Genomic DNA, 22,963 nt, shown 5'->3' with positions numbered 1-22,963 from the left:
CCCAGGCTATTGCTTACGTTGTTTCTACATAAACTGAGGTTGTGTTTATGTTTGTAATTCGGTTTGTTGGGTTTTTGTTTTATTTTTTAATTAGACGTCTACTGAATTAACTGATTGAAGAACGATCTAGGTAAAGCTGCTTTAAAATTCTTTACATAGAAGGATAAACGCATTATAAGAAAAGCAAATCATGTCTGTTAATTGAAAATCTTTGCCTTTACTATGATAGAACATGCAACAATGACAGAAACTTACAGACTTTCTGCATAGGAATTCCCAAGTTTAAGCACTTAACAGCAAGTCCGTACACAATGATTAAGAGACATTAGTACACATTGGAAAGCAAAACTGCAAAACTCTAATTGTAGTCCCGCAAGACTTTTTATTTTGTATTAATAGTGTTGATTTTTTTGTTTTAAATACTCTTATTAAAGGTACAAAGTAGTACAGAAATATTCTGATAACATTTTCATAGCCAAAAAGAACAATTTTTGAAGATCTTAGAGTACCAGGATAACTGAGGAAGGCTGCAATTTATGGCTGCAAAGCAGCCTTTCTCTCCAGTTGCAATTAAATAGAATACTCTGTAAAATAAATACTAATTAGAGTTACTGTTTCGTGTTGCTTATCATTTGATGTATTCTTATTTTACTCAACTTATTTACCCAAAACTGAGCTTACCACACCCCCCTCTCCAAAAGAGAGTATAAATCAGAACTGTGCCAGAATTAATTTTAGACACGACAGAATAACTAGCAGTGGAAAAAGAAGCCTCATTTCTAAGAAACAGCCACAGTACTTCTACTCCAGAGGCAGTTTCATGCTACTGTTCTGGGAAGAAACATGCACTTTATAGCATAAAAATAGCATGTTGCTTACAGGTACAGTTGAAAACAAAATAGAGAATGATAAAAGTGATGGAGAAAAGCATTTTCCTAAGAACTTAACAGCTAATTATTTTTCACAGATTAATTCCTCTAAACTTGTCTTTTGTCTGTTTCAGGATGTCCAAATCTTTTTACTGCTCTAACCACCTTTCCTCCTAAATCTATTTTATACATTTGCAGCATGAAATAAGAATCCTGCTCTTCATAAACAGCTCCATCAGATCCTCTCCCCTTCCTCCCTGAGGTGAACTGGTCATATAATGCTGCTCTGTTCTAACTATGCTCCCTACTACATCCTTATTTTAAATCCATATGATAGGCTCTAGCAGGGGTGGGTAAGCCAGAGTAATAGAAGTCAGGACCCCAAAAGATCCTGAATACCATCAACAATGAGCAAATATGCACGTGCCTGCTGAGGGCTCGCTCTTTAGTCCACAGAGTAACCTGTCATTATCAGGATGGGTCAGATGCTAAGGTAAGGTAACAGGACTAGCCAGGAGCACACACCTGTGCCTTAACTGGTGCTTCCCATGTGCCTTCTACCAGTCTCACTTCCCCATTTTGCCTGGGGAGTTTTGTCCTGTGCTGAGGAAGTTGGGGCTGTTCAGCCTGGAGAAGAGAAGGCTGTGTGGAGACCTCATAGCAGCCTTCCAGTATTTGAAGGGGGCCTATAGGGATGCTGGAGAGGGACTCTTCATTAGGGACTGTAGTGATAGGACAAAGGGTAACGGGTTAAAACTTAAACAGGGGAAGTTTTGATTGGATATAAGGAGGAAATTCTTTCCTGTTAGGGTGGTGAGGCACTGTAATGGGTTGCCCAGGGAGGTTGTGAATGCTCCATCCCTGGCAGTGTTCAAGACCAGGTTGGACGAGGCCTTGGGTGATATGATTTAGCGTAAGGTGTCCCTGCCCCTGATGATCTTAAGCTCCTTTCCAACCCTAACTATTCTACAATTCTATTCTATGATTCAAAGAAAGCAAAATATTCCAGTCAGGAATGATATCCTCACCCACTTTACTGAAGCACTATTTAAATATTTTGTGTCATAAAAATGGTCTTCATTACAGGCTATGAGCTTTTTCTAAGAAAAGGGAAACAATCTCACCAAGTTACATATTTAATGAAAGAGAACACTAATTACTGCAACCTCTCTGTCACATTATGTACGCTGCATCTAAGTAGCGGGATCCCTCAAAGCCTTTGCTCTTTAAGATGCAAGCTGAATCCATTTTCAGTCATGTTTACTCCTCTTTATGAAAGAAAAGGGAGCTGATTAATAGATGCATTGTAAAACATTATTCAAATGGCTTTTCCTGCAAGTGACAAAGGAACCTCAAAAAGCCTAATGAAAAGAAAGAAAGTGGCAGATTTTGGGGTCAGCTGGAGAGAAGGGAAGAATTTGGCACCTTCCTTTTACAATCATGAGTTTGCATGAGGAGTGTTTGAGGAATGGGACTCCATCTCTATTAACAGGAGTTGAAGTTTCCACTGGTCTCCTCTGCATCTGCCCAAATAGGCTATCCTGACAGGGTAAGCAAATAAAGGCTAAAAGTTTTAGCTCCTTATTATGGGTGAAGAACACACCACAATGTGTATGCAACAAGATGCATCCTTGTCTTCCTTCTCACAACATGTGGGATTAATCTCGTGGTATAAGTAAATCCTGGAAGAAGCCCATACCTGCCTGCTGCATGCTGAGCTGCCAAGTTCTAGGAAGCTGGCTGATGGCAGAAGCAAGTTGCTCAAAGAACAAGGAACTGATTTCATGAAAATGGTGCATCACAGAATCATATAATACCAAGTTGAAAGGGACCTCAAGAATCATCTGATCCAGCCTTTCTTGGCAAAGCATTGTCTTGGACAGATGTCCCAGAATGCTGTCCAGCCGACACTAAAGAATCCACCACTTCCTTGGGAAGATAATACAATGATTTTTCTCATTGTGAAAAAAATCTCCTCTTCTGAACAACTGGAACTTCCCTGGTAGTAACTTGGACCCCTTGTCAGTTCCATGTCGTTCCTTGTAAAAGAAAGGAGTCTCCAAATCTGTATTCCTGTACTGTTTGATGCTCTTGGATCTCTCTGGTATTTTGTATATGAATCTCTATTGACAATTTTGCAGTACCTAGCACATTCCAGATTCCTGGCTGACCCCTGTTGTCACCCATAACTACAAGTGTCCTAGTTCCCTTGCAAGCTCTCACAAACTAGCGAGTTACCTTAGTAAGAAAATAAGATTGCAAAATGGGGATGTAAGGGAAGTAACAAACTAGCGAGTTACCTTAGTAAGAAAATAAGATTGCAAAATGGGGATGTAAGGGAAGTAAACTCCACCTTGTACTTCCTTCCTGCAATACAGATGTGTTATTGGTACATTCATCATTTCACATTCACCTTGTGGGTTGCTTTCTAATCAACCTCAAACCTCCTGATGGCTCATACTGCCTACAGCTTGACTCTGACTCCATTTCATCATCAGGGAACTTGCTGGATTATTTACGGACTCTGCTGCAAGCAAGCAAGCTGAACTAGCAGTACTGTCAACTCAACCAGGTTGAAACCTCTCTAAACAGAAGCCCAGCTACTGAAGAAATCAAGGCACATCCTCTGCGATGCTATCATAAGCTTACTCAAAATAGAGCTTACTAGTTTGGGAGGGAAAAAAAAAAAGCCAACAGAAATGGGACTTTCTATACTTAGTTGGCCATCCTAGAAATGTTCTCACTGTTAGTGACAACAGCTTTGTAATTTACAGGCCGTTCTTGCCAAAACAGCTTAAATTCTAGAGTAGACTGTAATTCAACACTGGGTTGTACTAACAGATTAAATCTAAAATGCTAATGTAACCCTTGACACTCAGCAGTCTAAGGAAAGCAAAAGGAAGTGCTTCTGGCAGACACAGCTCACAGGAGGGCTGGACAGCAGTTACTTTACAGTCTCACTGACTGCAAATTGGACATGAGTCTCTAGGTGCCTCCTGTACGAAGGAATACCTCTGTCATCTGCTCTATCAGCTGATAAAGACAAAGCCTGAGATACACACCTAACAAATAATTCTTTAATATGGTTCACATGACTTTTTTTTTCCCCTTTAACAAATACAGAACACAAACATAACTGAAATAACAAAGTAACAGTAATATCAGTATTCCGTGTTACCAAGATTTTAGATTATGTGGGGGTTTTTTCCCATTTTCACTCTCAGCAATTTACACCTCTATAAAAAGTATTCGCAACATTTCATGCAAATATGATGCTCTACACAATTTAGAATGATGTTTTATCTGTGTATATATAAAACCACAATTAATTAGAAATGCAGCTCAACATCACCATTTACAGTGTATATTCCTTCAATTTTGCATTTCTAGTTAATTTCGTGATATCTTATCTTTAACTAAGAAACTACATGTACCATTTGCTTTTAAAATAGGTGCGCTTCCAGACTAGACTGAACACTACCTGGACATACGGACTAATTGTGATTAGTGCAAATAGTTTCTTTTCCAACTCAAACTACACAAAAGGATTAAACTAGGCCTGAAATTGACTTAAAAAGAAAATATTCCAGAAAGGAAAAATATCTTCTTTTTCTGAAACATTTTATCTTGACCTGTCTTCCACCTAAGTTAGCACTTACAAAAATATTATTTCCATGGTAACTGTTCTTTTGCTTCATTTTTAGAGATGCTGAGGAACCTCAGCTGCCACCGATATCAAACAAATCTGTGTATGCTTCACACCCGTGAAATTCATATTGCATCTATTTTCCAGTACAGGCATTAATTTTTTTTTTCTTTTTCTTTAAATTCAATGCATATTTGCCACTGAAAAGCATTTAGGTGACAATTAAAACTAGATGCATACCTGACAGTTTACAGAGCTGGTAAGTAGAATAAAAACATGCCCAATGCTCAATGAGGTAGTTAGACATATATAAGCTTTGGAGAATGTTGCTAGAGGGGTATTTACATCTTTCAAGACTAAACAGCTGCAGAAATCTGTCCCAAAATTTTAGAACAGAGATAGATCCTAAACTAAAAGATCAGCACAACTATGTGTTAGCTCACCACCATAAACGTACTTTTTAATACTATGTCCTATTATTTAACTATATAAAGCATGCATTACCACACACACTGAGACTGAATAGTGAAACCAGTAGCTACAATAGACAGGAATTGCATTATAGCATTTCACTTGCAATATAACCCAAACATCCCAAGAGGCTATTACCCTTGTTTATACTTATTCAAGATATTTTATTCTTGAGAAGTGGTTATGGGCTATAACAGCAGTATTAACTTGGTTCTCATGACACAACAGAATGCATTTCATAAATGAAAGATGAAATATGTATACAGATGTGGATTAAAATTGTAGGTGACTTGCATGGCAGTTCCAATAGATACAAGAAAAGCAAAGCCAAATGCTCATAACCTATGGGAATTAGTTTATCTCTTAGGCAGTTGGCAGAGTATAGATTAGTTTCATTTCTTTGAAAATCCATAGAAAAACTGGGAATAAGAACTTGATCTTATAATGTATTTAAATTCCTATGGAACTTTTGGGCAAGCCTTCTGTTATATGCAGTTCTTAAAAAATTAACTGAAAATCTTTCTCCAAAAAATTAGATTCAAAATAATAATAATAAAATAAAAATAATAATAAAATGTTATTTACTGAATATTTTGTAATATTCATTGCAAAAATCACTCTTCCCATTTTTGGAGGAAGAAAAAAAAAAGAAAGTAAAAGAGAACTTATTATCAGCCATTTACCCAATCATCTTCCATACCATATTCCACACAAATTCCATAAATATCACAGAAGGACAGACAGCACAGAAAAATGAAAACTTTATTCAGAAACACTGCAGGGTGAGAAAGCCATCACTGAACATGTTTTCTTGAAGGTTTTACTTATGAATTTAGAGTGAAGGATTTTGAGGTGTTTGGGGTTTTTGTTGTGTTTTGGTTTTGGGGGGCTTTTTAAGTGAATGAAGAGATATTGGTAAACAAAATCTCAGTGTCTAGAAAATGTTGTATGTAATTTCTGTAGTCTAGCACTGCTCTTTCCCTAAATAAAAAAGATAAAAAAAAAAAATCAATAAATTGTACATTATCTTTACCTAGGGTAATTCAGGCTATCATCATGCCTTGTGTGTTAGCAATAGCTGTAAATCTTTTACAACTTTCAAGTAAGAAAAAAAAACAACCATGCCTCATACATACGCAGACAAAACTGTGTCAGAAATGGTATTTTTCAGTACCTGAAAATTTACATGCATGTTTTATCAGATAAATCACCATTTCACTGCTTTGTATTGAAATGCCTATGTGCTTCCGTCTACTGCACTATAACAGGATTGTAGACTACCATTTTCCAGTAAACCACCTTCTTTAACCATTTTGCTACAGGAGGTATACGTCTTTCTTGTAACAATTCTGTAACATCCTCCCAGTATTATCATGGGTCATGTACAGTTCGGCAATATCTTAGAAGGACTGGTATTTGTATATGTATATTATATGTATTATTATAGATAATTATACATATTACACAGTATATATTATACATACATCTCTTCATTTATATAGAGAGATACTTTTAATGTGCTCATTTCTCTCTTCTAATCTTTTATGAATATCCTTAGCTAGAAAAATATATTGGCAAGCATTTTCAAAAAACTGAATAATGTGAATATTACAAAAGGATTCTAATGGTTATCTCTTAATTTTTAAAGATCTAAGTTCTTTCTGCTTTGTTTTCATTATTTTTCTAATGAATGCCAATAGTAATTGAATTTTGGATATCCAAACAAGATATTAAGAACCCTTATTTTGGTGCAATACCCATAATCCACCTTGAAATCTCAAAAAAAAATTTATATAGTTTTAATTAAACTGCCTGCATATTAACATGCGAGGCACTGAGAGATTTATTCCTCAATTACAGCTAAGTTTTAGAATGTATTCCTCTTCCAGTATTCACAAAAAAATATTTTAATTTCATTAGGTAGTTTTCTCCAGTACTTTGAGAGGCATTTACCTTAAATTAAGCTGACACGCAAGTAGTTGCATGAAATCACATTACTCTTAGATCACGGTGGACTTCTTCCTCTCCCCCCAGAGCAATCTCTGAAAGACATTTTGACTTGCATAGCAATGTAATGACATTTCTGGTATTTTCCATGGTGTGGAATAACTGATTCATTACAGGTTAAAGACTTCATGTGGTTTCTCTCCCTGCTGTTTCATCCTCCTTGTTTGTCCTCCTTCACTTGAATCAGCGTGATTCATTCTCTCCCTCAGACCTCTTTCTCCCCTCTTGCTCACTCCTCCATCCCTTTTGCTTTTCATCCCTATTCCAATCATCATCTGCTACGTGGGTTTCTATCCAGAAACCAGAGCTACGACTGCCAAAAGAGCAGTGAGAGGTGGGCTGGAATCATAACAGACAGTAGAGGGTACCTAAATTATAACAAACAACGGTTACAATACAGTCAAATAATTGATCTGATGTGTGGTTAATCTAGTTATCAATTTCTTCACCCTGCTAGCCTTTGCATCTTATGAAGATTGCTGTCCACTCACCTCTGCTCATATGCTTTCTGCCTAACATCATTTTATAATATAATAAGGATTATACAAAACAAATAAGAAAAGGAAGAAAAGTTAGCATTTAAGATTTTTTAACCTATTACTTTTACAAAATTGGGATGGAGAGCAATCAGAAAAATAAGATGAGAAAACTAGAAGGTAGGGAATAGAGGCAGCAGTCTGACACCGTAGCTTGTGGGAGGCTAAAGATAGAGATTTCTTTATCTGGATTGTCAGCAACTATACAGAGAAGGATATTTTAATGGATTAGACCATTAGTGAGCAGCATCTTACATTGGTGGGTATGACTGTAGTCATTCTTTGTTAAAAAAGAAGTTTAGGCAGCAGTCAATTCAGAGTACCACATACCAGAAATCAGAGCAGAAACACTGAACAATACAATACAGAACAGAAGCACGTATGCCCTTCAAATTCCCCCTGGAAATCCTCTTTTTATTCTCTAGCTACTTTAAAGATACCTGTAGAAAATGGACTGTAAATTTTTAGAAAAGCCAAGAAAAGTTATACTACTCCATGTACAGGAAGTTAGTGCTGTCATTATCCTTTTCCCTAAAAGCCCTGCTAAAAAACGATGTGTCTCTCTTTCCTCCTCTGATAAGGAACAATCATAGAATACTGAGATAATAAGAAATACAGTGAGAAACCCATGAGAATATGTACAGCAAAGCACCACCACTGTCAAGTCTATAGAAATAAAAATATAGATGTTTTGCTAGGTGCTTTAAAAGTCTCTCTGAGCACACCATTCCCTAGGGGCGAGAATTACATTTGCCAAGCTTATGCTGAAAGATGTTAGATGCAAATTATATTCCTCTATATTTATTGTACTATTTGACCACAGTGTTGAACACCCTGGCTCTGAAACTTATACCACTTACCACACTTTACACCAAAGCACAGAACTGCAGCAATCTGATGAACTCCCATACCTCATTCAATGATGTTTCCCTTACTACAGGAAAAAACGGTTATTGTCTACCTTGCATTGTAAATACTTGCTATAACTGATATGTGTCTCTCAAATTCATTCATAGAAGCAGTTTGTCTTGCAACTCTTAAGGTAGGAAAGTACTTAATAATAGTAAGAAAAACCTCCATTTCCATCTCACAATAATGAGAATGTGAAATAACAAATTGAAGCAGTTTCCTAAGTAGAAAACACACTTCTGTAGTTCAAATGATGCTATGCTACTTCTTTAAACAGCTGTCCACATAGACACACTAAATCCTATGATGGAATGGACAAATTTAATTGTAATTTAAAATAAGCATGACAGCTGTTACCACAGAATTGTTCCTAAGCTTTCAGGTGATCCTCATAACCATAGTACCATGAAATACTGCTTCACAATTGCAAATCACAAAAGACATTCACATTAAACTTTTTCTCATTCTCCATGTTTGTAATTAGCTCTATTAAGTCTATAATATCCACATACAAATAATTCAACAATATACTCGTCACACATCACTGTGATATTAAATACAAGAAAACAGGGTACTCAGGATGTGTTTGTCTTCAGTCCTGCCCTATGCAGAGAACACACAGACCTCCAAGAAGATTGTTTTAAATGAAATGCAAAGTTATAAAGGACTACTTTCAGTAAGCAGATGTAGTCATGAGAAACAAGTAGAATAGGAAAGGGTCCATGTGAAAGAGGCAGTCACTAACAAAAACCTGCAATTTGATCATATCTGCCAGTAACTGGTATTGAATATCACACTCTGCTAGACACACAAAGGCAGCATGCTAGCCTAAACAGTTTTTATTAATAGGTTAACCTGAATATTGCAGACATATCCAAAGCTGTGTCCTCACAATTTTCCTGCGCCTCTGTTGGAGGATAACAAAACTTGTTTTCTGTGACAATATAAATTATCCATGTGCCCATGTTGAGAAAAACTGGTTGAAATACCATTGACCTACATAGGATTAGTCATATTGGGCTAACACAGACTCACAGATTTGAGAAGGACAATGGGAGGAAGGACTTTAGAGACACACATAAAATCAGCTAACACATTGACATTTTTATACTGGATTAATGAAATGAAATCTGCTCACAGAATTCCAGTTTAGCACACTTCTAGCAGAGCAGAAAAAGTAGGTTTTTTTAAAGAGAGAAACAAGAATCCTTACTTTTCTGTTGAGTCTTCCATCAAGTCTGCCTATTATGACAAGGTTTTTTAAATACTATGCTCTTGAGTTTTAACCGAGACCTGCAAACTCACTCAAACAGGCCAGGGGAAATCAGAGGATTCTGAGTTTCTCTCTTAACTCCCAGGTGGCAACAATCTAAGAAAAGGGCCCACATAGCTCTCATTGCCTGATTATACCCCCGCACCTTTCAGCCTTTAATGAATGTAACCTCCAAATGCCTTTGTAATACCAGGAAGAGCCTATTAGTCTTACCCTGCTATGCTTACAGATTCAGAGGCAGTTAGGCACCTAGCTCTGGAGGGCTTACTGATATCCTAAAACTTCTGCTGTTTTAACTGGGCTGGGAGACTTTCTCATGGAAAATCAGAATGTTACAGCAATGTAAGTCTTTTTGATGGCTTATGTACTTCAGCTCTCTTCTTCCATAGCAGTTCCACAAATACAGGAATATCAGTGGAAACTGTGAATGTTTCATATCCACACGACCATAACTACAAGGGACATGGCAACCCTCTCCCTTCCTCATTCGTCTTAGTCACATCATTTAACTTCCTTTCTTCATCACTCCAATGTAACTGTGCAGCTCAAGAGAACTTGGATCATAGAGCTAGATGCTGTACAAAATTCTAATTATGCAAATCTCACTCGTATTGACACTGTGTTGGATTTTTTTATTGCTCCATTGTTCTCCCTTTTGGAAGTAATTTATTCTGGACCACATCAGTAGAGTAAGGCTTTATCTCCACTTAGAAATCTGAAAAACAAGCAAGAATTGGGCTAATTGACTTGAACATTATAGAGTTCTGTAACATTTTAATCCACACGTTCCTTTGCATGTGTAGGGCTTGGTTTTTCCTTTTATTTTTGTATTCACACCTACATATGTATAGTACAGAGGATCATATGTGCACTAAACTCTAAGACCTTCTGCTTTTTTACTTTATTTCCTTTCTACTTCAGTCTGAATTCTATTTCCATCTGTTCCTATGGCTGTCAGCCTGCAGACATTCTAAATTTCATGATCACCTGTTCTCAAGTAATCTTCATTTCTCTTAATATTTCTTCTTCCCTTCTCAGAAAAATCTATATGCTTCTGACATCTGTTTCCCACCATTATCTTTTATGAACTCCTAAGCAAAAACCCATTCAGAGATTTTGTCAATGTCAATCTGCTCTGTCAAAATATTACACTTGGCATGTCTGACAGCTTGCAATGTGCTGACCTTCATTGTGTCAATGACTTGAACAATATTTTTGTATTTCACAGCTCTTCTACACACTGACTTCAGCTTTTTTGAAACAACAAAATCACTAATACAATCTCTTAACCATTACTGAGTTGACCACCCTGCACATGAGACAGGAACTAATGTAGTCCTTATTTAGTCAGTGAGAAAATTATCTGAAACACAATATTGGCTTGACTCAGGTAAGGTATGAAAGCAAAATACCCCTGCCTTTTCATCTGAAAGAGACTGCAACATCTTCTCCCAAGATCACAGCCTGTGATAGTGTGACTAAATTCAGAAGGGACATGTGGACACTTCAAATCCCAATACCATTCTCTAGACACTGGATCATTTTTTCAAAACTTACTCTTTTGCTATGTTAGAATTTGAAATGTAAGTTTTCACTCCTGAAAGGAAGCAAGCTACATCATTTATCATGAAAATTACTTGGAAGTGAGAGCATTCACAATTTTCCAGGAGTACATTACCTTGTACAAAATAAATTAAAAGGTCAATTAAAATATCCACAAAGCAGATAACCTCTGCAGAAAAACAAGATTTGGCCACCTATGTTATTACTGTAAGAATATTCCTAAAATACTGTTTGTCAATCAAAATTCCAAACATATAGAGGCACAAATGCCTTCACATTCTCCTACACTTCCATAACCCTGGGATTAAACTGTGCATAAACTATAAGCACTTAATTTGCAACTGTCAGGCTAATGGACATTGAACCACATAATATTTCTCTAACTGGAGGTCTAATTGACTCATAGGAAGTGATATTAAATGATCCCAAGGCATTTGAGCACTGTTGAGATATACAGCTTTTAACATTAATTTTACCTCTATTCCTATTAGCAGCTGTCCACATTGTTGCCATCTTAAGAAGACATCTTATTTATTTTAAGAAAAAACACTGTTCAATGACTGTCAGGATAAAATAAACATCAATTTTTATAATCTCTATTATGTATGCAAAGATTTGACATAGCATTTTTTTACCTTATGTTTATACTGTTGGTAAAGGACAAACTGTACTCATTTTTATTATAGATACTTCATATAGATATTACTGTGAACTTTATCATTTACCATTTGAGATTGCTTTACTGAAAATATCACATACTTAAAGAATGATACTGAGGTTTCTTCCTCTGATACATGTAGGTTGCAATTGCCTCATAGTAGGTATCACAACTTCCTTTGTGTCTTTATCAAACCCGATTGCAGAGTTTGTGGTACTGCTAATAAGCAGTGAAACTAAAATTCAGGACGCTAAGCTTTGTCATTCTCAGTAGATACACCAAGAAAAGGTAAATGGGTGAAATCTAAGATTGTTAACTTGCTCTTTCTTTATGTTCTGGCATGTGTGCATATGAGTGAGTAAAAGTGCTAATCAATTAAAACAGCTTTTTGAATCTGGTCACTTACTGTAGTTCCAAACTAGTCTAAAGAAACTGCTAGGAGATGGTTTAGATTACTATTACTCCTATGGACATGGAACATCATCTTTCTCTTGACTTTGCTGTCATGTAACTGTACAGAGATACTACTTTCATAGTTCTTTATGATACCCTCCAGGGTTTGGTTTTGCCTCTTATACTGATATGCTCCAAAAGCAGATTCTGGTAATGTATCCTTCTGGGGATATAGAAAAGTCATTACAGACCCTATATTGAAGGTATCTCATATTATGGTGGTGATTACTCCTATTTAGAGTTAAATGCAAGATGAGTCCCACCCCCTCTAATATGCAAAGTTCAGCACAGGTTTCTCAGCTCTTTTAAACTTTCCTTTTAAGGATCTGGGGACCTAAAGGGGAAAAAAAAAAAAAAAGTGAGAAAACGGGACAAAACTTTTTTTTTTAAAAAGGTTATTAAAAAAAAACACAACAGAAATGGCAGAACAATTATTCTCTTCCTGTAGGAAACAATTTCTAATAATGTGCTTTCAGCAGGAACATTGGTTTATCCTTAATTGTTATATGGTATTGAAAAGATCAGATTTACTACAGCTGTCAATTGTTTTAACAGAGCAAAAATTCTCTCTCCCTTTTAAGATGGACTTAAAATGGGGAAATAAACACCAACTGTGGTGCATCTCTGACTGTGATTTGTAGTTTAACCATCACATTAAATATTTTAATTAAAACTTGGAAAAAAAACCCTGCAGTATTAGTAATTCAGTAGTCATCTTCAGGTTGCCTGCTTTTTTACCTCCTTCCTTCTTCAGTCAGGGGAAATAGTTATCCTGTATTCATGATGGTTTTACTAAAATCATTTCCTGAGACTAAAGGAAAGTCTTAATTATCTAACCTTAATTTTAGCTGTTGCTAAAAGATAATCAATTTCATCTTATTAATAAAATAGGTTAACACATTGAGTGTTTCTGAATATTAATACTGTCTTATTTGCATATTCTTTGTGATTAGCAGGTATGTAATAAAAAAATGAAAACAGCACTTGAATGAATGGGGGTGGGAGGAGTGAAGGAAACTGAAAAACTTGAAAAGAATAGTGAATAATACAGGGGAAGAGGAAAGTGCAGCACTCCCTGGGTAAAGGTCTAGAGCACAGCTGCATGCATTTGCTCCTTGCAAATAAATTTATCAAAATACCACCCTGCATTCTGTAAAAATATAACCTTTGCTGTCAGTAGCAGCAATGATACCTCATCAGTCAAAACCCTGGCATTCCAGTCTTAAACTATCATCATAAAGACATACATGGGTACTGTTTGTCTACATGGAATATACCACAAATATAATCCGTACATGTTATTATTTTGTAACTATCACCCCAAGAGCTCTAGTTTATGTTTAAACGTATTTTATTCCTCTATGGAAACATAATTTAGGTGTCTAACCTGATGCTTCACTTTCATATTTGCTTACCCTCTATGCAGTCTTACAGAGATCAGCATCACAACATAGCTCTGACATTAATGCAATCACAATGTAACCCTCTTCTGGAGTTGTAAAACTGTAATCTCACTTCAAATTAAAGGATGGTGTAATATTTCCCCTGTCAATAGGTGGAGTATATCCCTGCTGTTACAAGTGTCTCATCCATACCATTACTTAAAGACAGGTTTTTCAGCTTTTCCCAAACTTAGTGACATGGTTTAGTGGTGGACTTGGCAGTCCTGGGGTAACTGTTGGACTTGCTGATCTTTATGGTCTTTTACAACCTAGTTGATTTGATGATTCTATGAAACTTAGCAAAAGTGACCAAACAAGTTTTGCATTATATAACACAAAAATAACAAGTTATTATTACTGGCATGTATACTTGCATATATACCTACATATACACACCCAAAAGACAAAAGCTTTGAGCTGTTGTAATAAATACATTAAAAACAAATACTAAGAGATGCCTTTTATTCAAAAAAACTTTGTTTGCATTGTATGGCGCATTTGTTTTTTGAGAGCTGAGCATAATGAATGCTTTTTCATGTCTGAGAATATCCATAAAAATTGAACATTCCATAGGCAATTCCTGGTTTAATGCTTTGCTTAATAAATCAATAAATGGAGTAGGACAGCTCAGCTAGGTATGACTTCAGTATTTCTCTTGCCTTTGAATTACATTTCATACACATGCAATATTTTTCTCCCTCCTATACTTTCCTCCACCTGTAGAACTCAATTTTCAAGTTCCAATGGTTTCATCACAGAAACCAATAGAGCCTTGACAACAAGATTTTATTAACCTTTATTGTTCTAAAGGCTACATCTGAGATTAAATTCCACAGTGTTAACTGTCAAAGGTTAAAAAAGTGATTGCTGCTTCTAATGAGTACCTGAAAGATACTCAGTTGTATTTTCCCTTAAGACACTCAATAGTGAAGGAAAATACAGGCTTACAGTAACTGGAAGCAGAAGACTAAAAACAAAATAAAACAATCCATGGTGCAATCATTTTTTCATTCTCTCAAAAACTGGATCTTAATTTAAGGGGGAAACTTTCATAGTTAATTAATTACGTTTGTCTTGCCTTCTTTTGCCTACTCTATTTATGTATGTTTTGTTACTAGTTTACATATTTAAAACTAAATAGCAGACTTGCACTTTGTTGTGGAGAAGAGGTACAACATACTTCCTGCATTATCATTGAACCACACTGAACTCCCATGGAAAGCAGAGGACAGTCACTTGTTTTAAAAAGCAGCAACTGAATGGGTCGGTGTCTCAGAGGGGTAATGATCTATATCTCGTAAAAAGCTTGACCTGTTTCTTACTTATTTTGCTGAAAATTCTCCAGTGAATCCATTGATAAAGCCTAAATGAGGGCTGAAAAAAGGTGCTGCTTTCAACATAGAATCACAGCCTAGAATCCTCTTCTGAAAGTTTCTGCATCCATTCTTACAAAACAGAGACAGAAGATGAGGTACAAGGATGCAATCCAGAGGACACCAGGAAGGTTAAAAAAACAGCATAGTGGTCAGAGAGCTCTTTCTAAAAGGGAAATCTTGAGTCATAGCTTCTGATTATTTCAACTGAATTGTTTTATGAAGAGTGACCATTAAAAACAGGGGCATAATTACAGGCTATGATGGAGCTCAAACCTACTGGTCTATGTTCTCATACACATCAGGGTAATTCACACAACAGCTCAAAAATTTCACTGGCTTTAGGGTATGCTAATCTTCCTATCACTGATAAGATACAAGTGCAACATTTGGGCATTTTAATCTGCAAATTGTTGTTGCCGTGGAGCAGAATAGAGGCAATTTATGCAGTCAGAAAAAATGTGCTGCTGTTTGCACATGGAATGTGATCTGCCTGCCACACATCACAGGATGCAAGGGGAGAAGGAGAGTCTTATTTCCAAGCAAGCCATCATCAGAGTTCCCACTGATTCAGCAGTACCAATCTTCAGTTCAGATAAGAATACAAAAAAAAAAAATTTACCCAGTGATACAAGTAAGACTTTATCAGACAAGTCCTGAATTGCACAATAATACTTTGATTTGAGAAATTCAGTTATTTTTCATCATAGGCTACAACCTGTAACTTCCGTTAAAGGACTCAAAACCGATACAAAAGTAAACATATGTCTGTGTATGTTTCCTTGTACTGAGAATCCAAAATAAATACAGCTTCTCATGCTCATTAACTTTGTTTCCTTTTTAAAATAGCTTCTATTTCATAGGCTCAGTGATACAGTATATAAATGAGGCATGAAATGAAAAATCATTGCCTCCACAGTGGAGCACTGACCATGCCCACTTGCGGAATGCCAGGTTAAGGTATCTACTGCCAGAAAGAGCCAAACAGGCTACTTCATATTAGGATGAACCATAAAGTAACAGTAAGGCTCTCTGAGACTACTGAGGTGTCCTGGGTTCAGCAGTAGCAGTCATTTTTCTCCTTCTTGGTAGCTGGTGCAGTGCTGTGTTTTGACTTTCAGCCTGGGAACAGAGCTGATAACAATGATGTTTTGGTTTGGCCAAGGACTTTGTGAGCCTCATGCTCTGCCAGGGAGCAGGGGAAGCCAGGAGGAAGCAGAGACAGGACACCTGACCCAAACTGACCAAAGACGTACTCCATACCACAGCACGTCATGCCCAGGATGTAACGGAGAGTTACCCGGAAGGGCTGGGAGACTGCAGGGTTGGGGGAGGTATTGGTCGGTGCTTGGTCAGGCTGGGGGGGCAAGTGGTGAGGTGTTGTACTCTCTTCCCTTGTTATTTCCTTTATCGTTATTATTACTGGTGGTAGCAGTAGTGATTTGCGTTATACCTTAGTTACTAAACTGTTCTTATCTCAACCCCTGGGAGCTGCATTCTTTTCGATTCTCCTCTCTGTCCCTCCAGGAGCAGGGGGAGGGCAAGAAGTTGGGGAAGTGAGTGAACAAGCTGTCTGGCGGGGTTTAAACCACGACACGAGGACACCTCTCTCCCTCACTTGCTGTTTGTACCAGGGCCAATTACAACAGCAGGAACTGCAGGCAAGAATTGCTAGATGGTCTTTCAAAACTTCTGAAAGAAACTTTGTCCTACAGACAAGGACATTGGTCTGTAAACCCTTTGGCGCATTGAACAGATACTGTCACTCTTCTAATGTGATGCTGACATTCCATCTCTTCTGTGCTAGCAGCTCCAGAAGAAGCCATGCTTTATCCTGCTTCTTTAGTGATGAGAATGAGGAAATAGGTATGCTTAGCACAAAAGAGAGAAGTGTTTAACAAAGAGAATATACATGTGATTTCCTAGGATAGGAACTGCTAGAGAATTTACAGACTAGAAGAGTGATTATTTTATTTCTGTTTGGATAACCTTGTACTAGTCAGTTGATGTTGAGGGATAGCAGTGCATTGTTGGTATGAAATTAGCAGAGGTACCTGGCCCTGGATCTAAGAACTTTTGGACATAACCCAGGAAAACTGATGTTGAATCAAGAAGGCTATTCAAATAGCATGAAGGTGACAAATAACTGAACCTTGGCAGAGAACTTTTAGCGAAAACCTCATTAAATGACCACTGACAATCATCCAAGACCCCCAGAAAGCATGAGCAATGATTAGGAAGAATGACACAGTAAAGATTATAATTATATGCAAAATACTGAGCAACCAGTATAACTGGGAGTGTATTACTTTGTGACTTTTTTGTATAAACGTAATGAAGAATTCAGCATCAGATATGCTTGATTTGTGAAATCTACTGAACACTCAGGCATGAATAAAAAGCAGTATCTCTCCTGAGAATATGGCAATTGACAGCAAGAAGAAAATAATCAGGGAGAGGTGTGTTACATGTACTCTAGCATACGCTGGTGGTAAGGTGTCACTGTGACTTTGTGGTCAAGGGATGACAGTGAACAATGGAGCTTTGCAGGTACTTGGAAAGATATCAAAGACGTATTTGGAACTTCATTTAAATCCAGTTTGCATAACCATTTCTACAGAGACAAATAACAAAACAGAAGGAACCTATCTGAATGCACTCAACGAATTGCACAGCATCACTTTTTTATTTGTAAGAATGTCATGGAAATAACCAGAATTACAATTTAGAGCAGATCAGAACAGAAGGAGCCTATTACTATAGGTATAGGAGGCAACAGTGAGCAATGGACTGACAGACTGCTGATATGAACTCAGCCAAAATGAGGCAGTTAAAGGATTTATATACCTCTAGGTAATACAACTCCTTTACCAAAAGTTAGTCAGATTAGCTGTATATGCTAAATAACAGCAATTGAAACACTTCAGATAAAGAGACTGTAGACAGCACACCCTTTTACAAGAATCCATACCTTTTGTGAATAAGTCATTTGTTAACTAAATTCTGCTGACTGGCAAGACAATTAGCTACAAACATTTTTTAACTAGCAAGGCCTGCAAAAGTATAGGAAATGTTATCTATTTTGTTTCCACAAGAGGTTATGGTTGCGATGGTGGATATGCTGCTTGGGTATACTAATTTGCTTAAATCCAGATTTTTAAAATCCCAGCCTACAGCTTTGATGCCGCAATGATTTCTGTCCCATCCAGTTCTCTTGCATAAAACTCTGCTTTTGCTACAGATCTGGAGAGGAGAGTTGGATAAACCTGGAACCAATACCCCTTTTGGATTTATACTCAGTCTATGCCATCACTGTCTGTTAGGCACTCAATAAGGATGCAATTGCCTGAGCCACAGAAAACTGACATGCTAGAGAAACTGTAAGCATTCGAGAATCATGAATCAAATTCATGCTTGCCTTCCAGAAAATAGCAATCGGCATCTTGCAAATACAGTGCATGGGTTCCTTTCATCTGCTGTTTGAACTTCTGAGAAACACTGCCATATTTTGCTCTGCAAAAAAGACAACTTCAGCTTCCATTTCAATAAAGGAGGTTGTGCTTCTCACAGGAATCCAAGATTCCAGCAGATGAAAACCACCGGATTTTATAGGCTTGATGATATTACTTCCACAAGGAATAGGCATCATGAAAGAACTACATAAACTCGGTGTGAGGCTGAACACTATGTATCACTATTTTTTTGTTATAGCAACTAAATCAAAAGCAAATTGAAAAAAAGAGATAAATTTAAGGAAAAACAATTGATACAAAGTTTGATTATGCTTTTTCCCAAAAAAATATAAATTTTTAATTTTTGTAAAATTTCAGGTTTGAAGTCTATCTTGAAATCTGCTAATCTGTTCCCTTTAAAAAATCCACTTTGAAACATTTCTTTTGCAGTTTTTTTCAGGTTGGGTTTTTTTTTTTGTTTCTTTGTTCCAACCCACCTGCCATGGGCAGGGACACCTCACACTAAATCACATCACCCAAGGCTTCATCCAACCTGGCCTTGAAAGCTGCCAGGGATGGAGCATTCACAACTTCCCTGGGCAACCCATTCCAGTGCTTCACCACCCTTACAGTAAAGAATTTATTCCTTATATCCAATCTAAACTTCCCCTCTTTAAGTTTGAACCCATTATCCCTTGTCCTATCACTACAGTCCCTAATGAAGAGTCCCTCCCCAGCATCCTTATAGCCCCTCTTCAGGTACTGGAAGGCTGCTATGAGGTCTCCACACAGCCTTCTCTTCTCCAGGCTGAACAGCCCCAACTTTCTCAGCCTGTCTTCATATGGGAGGTGCTCCAGTCCCCTGATCATCCTCCTGGCCCTCCTCTGGACTTGTTCCAACAGTTCCATGTTCTTTTTATGTTGAGGACACCAGAACTGTACACAATACTCCAGGTGAGGTCTCATGAGAGCAGAGCAGAGGGGTTTGGGTTTTTTCTTGCCTTTTTTTTTAATTATGGGATATTTTTCAAATGAAACTGTTAACAAATGATGATTTTGAGACAGTGTCAGTGCACTGAGATCTTTTTTTTACCCTAATCTAGACACTTTCTTTAAAGCATAAGTCATTCCTATGCAGGCAGTGTGCTAATAGAAGTGAGCTTTGTCAGTGTAATGAATACTAATAACCTTACTATATGTTTTGTCTATCAGTATTTTCCTCAACAACCTTCTTTATGCTTGCTGAAACAGTTTTGCAGCATAAAGTTTGATAATATTTCCTATTTCACTGTATTACAAAAAAATATGAACAGCTTTACATTTTCAGAGTAGATCTAGAAAATATTTTAAAGGCCTCTGAAAACCATTTCCAGGATATTTGGTTATCTAAGTCAAGAACGAAAACCCAAACAAGCTTCACTAACATGCACACTTTAAATCTATCATCAGAGGCTTCTAGTTTGGCACTGTAATCTTATGGTGTCCTTGGAGGCTCAGAAGTAGCAGGGGTGGAGAGGCAGATAACCAGAAAATCCTATGAGTTTCGGGAAAGACTCTTCAGAAAGAATTAAATTCACTGTTCTCCACACTTATTTAAAGTAATACAGTGCTGGTGAAAGGTGTCATCTGAAGACATAGTAGACAAGGGAGCATTCAGGTGCAGCAATCCTCTGACTAGCTCATGCCAGCTTGTCTGCATGTACTCCAGGGCTGGAGCAGAGTTCAGGGAACTCACCTGTGCCTGCAGGAAAGATGGGCACCTTCCAGTTTTATGTCCCTCTTTGCTTTTGCCACCTCGCTCTTACCTGGGTTCAGTTCATTACTGTAAACCATACACTTCTTGAGGCACAGGTTCTTTCTTATTATACTTTTTTTCTAGGTACTGAAATCTGATAGTAATTGAGGCCTACAGATACTTCTGCCCCCCCCTCAAAAAAACCAACACTATTTTCCTGGCATAATTTCCCAGTATCGTTTAGTCCCAAGGACTGAGTTTTGTACTGCATGTTCTAATACACTTATTTTTAAAAACAAATTAATATATAAACACATGTTGAGGCTAGAAAAACTTCCCAGCAACAGTTTATAAAGATTTACATTAGAAAGCTGCTTGAGCCCTTGATCTCCAGTTTAGATGCTGTTTTATTTATACTGCTAAAATCCCAACGTTTATCCCTGTCTATATCATAGTGACATCACTTTTTTTTTTTTTCCCCGATATAAATGCAAGTCAAAGCTTTTAGCTTCAAAACATTCTGAAAAGTGTGAGGATGCACTGATTCCCATAAGACAGGGCATCAGTTTTTCCACCTCTTCCATACTGTTACTTGGAGAAATACCAACTAGAAGGAATTGTCTAAATGACTTTAAAATGTAGATTGTGTATCAAAAAGAAGTTATATAAGATACTAGTTCGTTTCAATTCAGAAAATAAGAAATCTCCTTGGCTCTTGACTTTCCTCTTTTCAAAACATGACAGAAGCCCAGCTCACCTCTCTCTAAGCAGCTATTTTATACCAGTGGCTTCACAGCCATCTGCTTCTAGTGTCAGCAATGCATCAGAGTTGAAATTCAGACTCGATCCTGAACAGGGAGCCAATGCTTTTGGATAAACACCATCATCCAAAATATGCTCCAGAGTAATAAAAGTGGGTAAGCGAAGAGCGGTGAGCTCTGCAGCTAGGCCATTCCTAGTCTTTCACAGTTTTGTCTTGAAAACATTGCTCTCATCTGACACTGTCTTTGGACTGTCCTTGAATTTCAGTGGCTACAAAAACATAAATCACCTGTACATGTTCTGTTTACAGTTTAGCAAGCTTCTCTGGTTACAGTAAGGATCAAGAAGTATAGGAAATTCATGGAGAAAAAAAAACGCATCAGGGAAAGTTAACTTACGAAAAAAAAATGATGCTGGTTCCTTGATGAAAATAAGGGAGGTTTGCAAACAAGAAGAAAGGAGTTGTTCCATTTCAGTAGTTAGAGAGGCTGAAAACGACATATTTACAGATCTCTGTATACAAATTAGGCATTATTTCAAACAGTATAATCAAGAACCACTGCATAATATAGCACTAGAGAAGAGAGGGCAAAATGGTTATTTCTCTGAAAAAGTGAGCTTTAAAAATACAAATTCATTCAAGCTCTAAGTGAAGATTAAAGTCTTTAAAATTCCTAACACAAAAAAAAAAAGTCAGTGCACATATGGAATTGTTACTATATAATAGCAAAAATAATCAACACAAAAATGCACTTCAAAACGGCAAAATAAAATATACCATTTTGATGTTGTTGCAGCTTTCAGTATTGATCCTTAACAGAAGTTTAGCAAAATTAACTTCTGGGGGAGGTCCACGAGGATGATCAGGGGACTGAAGCACCTCCCTTATGAAGACAGGCTGAGAAAGTTGGGGCTGTTCAGCCTGGAGAAGAGAAGGCTGTGTGGAGACCTCATAGCAGCCTTCCAGTATCTGAAGGAGGGCTGCAAGGATGCCGAAGAGGGACTCTTCATTAGGGACTGTAGCAATAGGACAAGAGGTAATGGATTCAAAATAAAGCAAAGGAAGTTTAGGTTAGCTATAAAGAAGAAATTCTTTACTATGAGAGTGGTGAGGAGTGGAACAGGCTGCCCAAGGAAGCTGTGAATGCTCCATCCTTTTCCACGTTCAAGGCCAGGCTGCACAGACCCTTGAGGAACCTTGCCTAGTAGGAGGTGTCCCTGCCCATGAACTAGATGATTTTAAGGTCCTTTCCAACCCTAACCAGTCTATGATTCTATGATGTAATATTGAAATTATAATCTCTAAATTAAATAATTTTGTCATGTACTACTGCCTTTTAATGATTTTCAGCAAAAGGAACATCAGTAAGTCCATTGATCATTTTAAGTGTGGTAACAAAATCAAACTGATTCTAACTAATTCTCAAAAAATAAACCAATGCAAGGGAGAAATATCAATTTATCCTCATGGATCTACCACAGTTTAATTGATGAAGATGTAAATGAACAATAAAACTGTCTATCAAACTGGGGACATAATTTTTTTATCATCTTCTGAGATATTTGAATTGTGTGAGAGATAAGGCCCCACAACCCACCCATGAAAACATACTTGAAAGTCCATCTTCTTCTTCTCTGTGAACACTCTCCCTTCCTACGGTTTTCTCACCTCACCCTATTGATTAATTTCCTTTAAAAAACTATCCCATTTGTCAGTTAACTTTCTATTCCCTTGTCACTACCAAGCTGACACAAAAAGTTCCAAGTGAAACCACATACCTTTTACACTCTGCTCTTTACATCTCAGCAAATGT

The 22,963-nt window shown here is 37.2% G+C and overlaps 1 long non-coding RNA gene across 1 annotated transcript; it reads right to left on the bottom strand.

The window, feature by feature from the left end:
- Positions 1–324: 324 nt before the first annotated feature.
- On the bottom strand, positions 325–10,087 carry LOC130602988 (uncharacterized). The gene is made up of 3 exons (XR_008973035.1): positions 9,652–10,087; positions 1,395–1,467; positions 325–584 (listed from the first exon to the last, which is right to left on the bottom strand). It is a non-coding gene; the product is annotated as an uncharacterized LOC130602988 (long non-coding RNA).
- Between the last annotated feature and the right edge of the window lie 12,876 nt (positions 10,088–22,963).

Source organism: Pezoporus wallicus, unplaced genomic scaffold (genome assembly GCF_028554395.1).
Source record: "Pezoporus wallicus isolate ANWC-B61680 ecotype Strahan unplaced genomic scaffold, APGP_CSIRO_Pwel_v1 contig_2012, whole genome shotgun sequence".
NCBI lineage: Eukaryota > Metazoa > Chordata > Aves > Psittaciformes > Psittacidae > Pezoporus > Pezoporus wallicus.
Note: the sequence above shows the minus strand (reverse complement) of the source record. Positions and strands in the feature narration are given on the sequence as shown.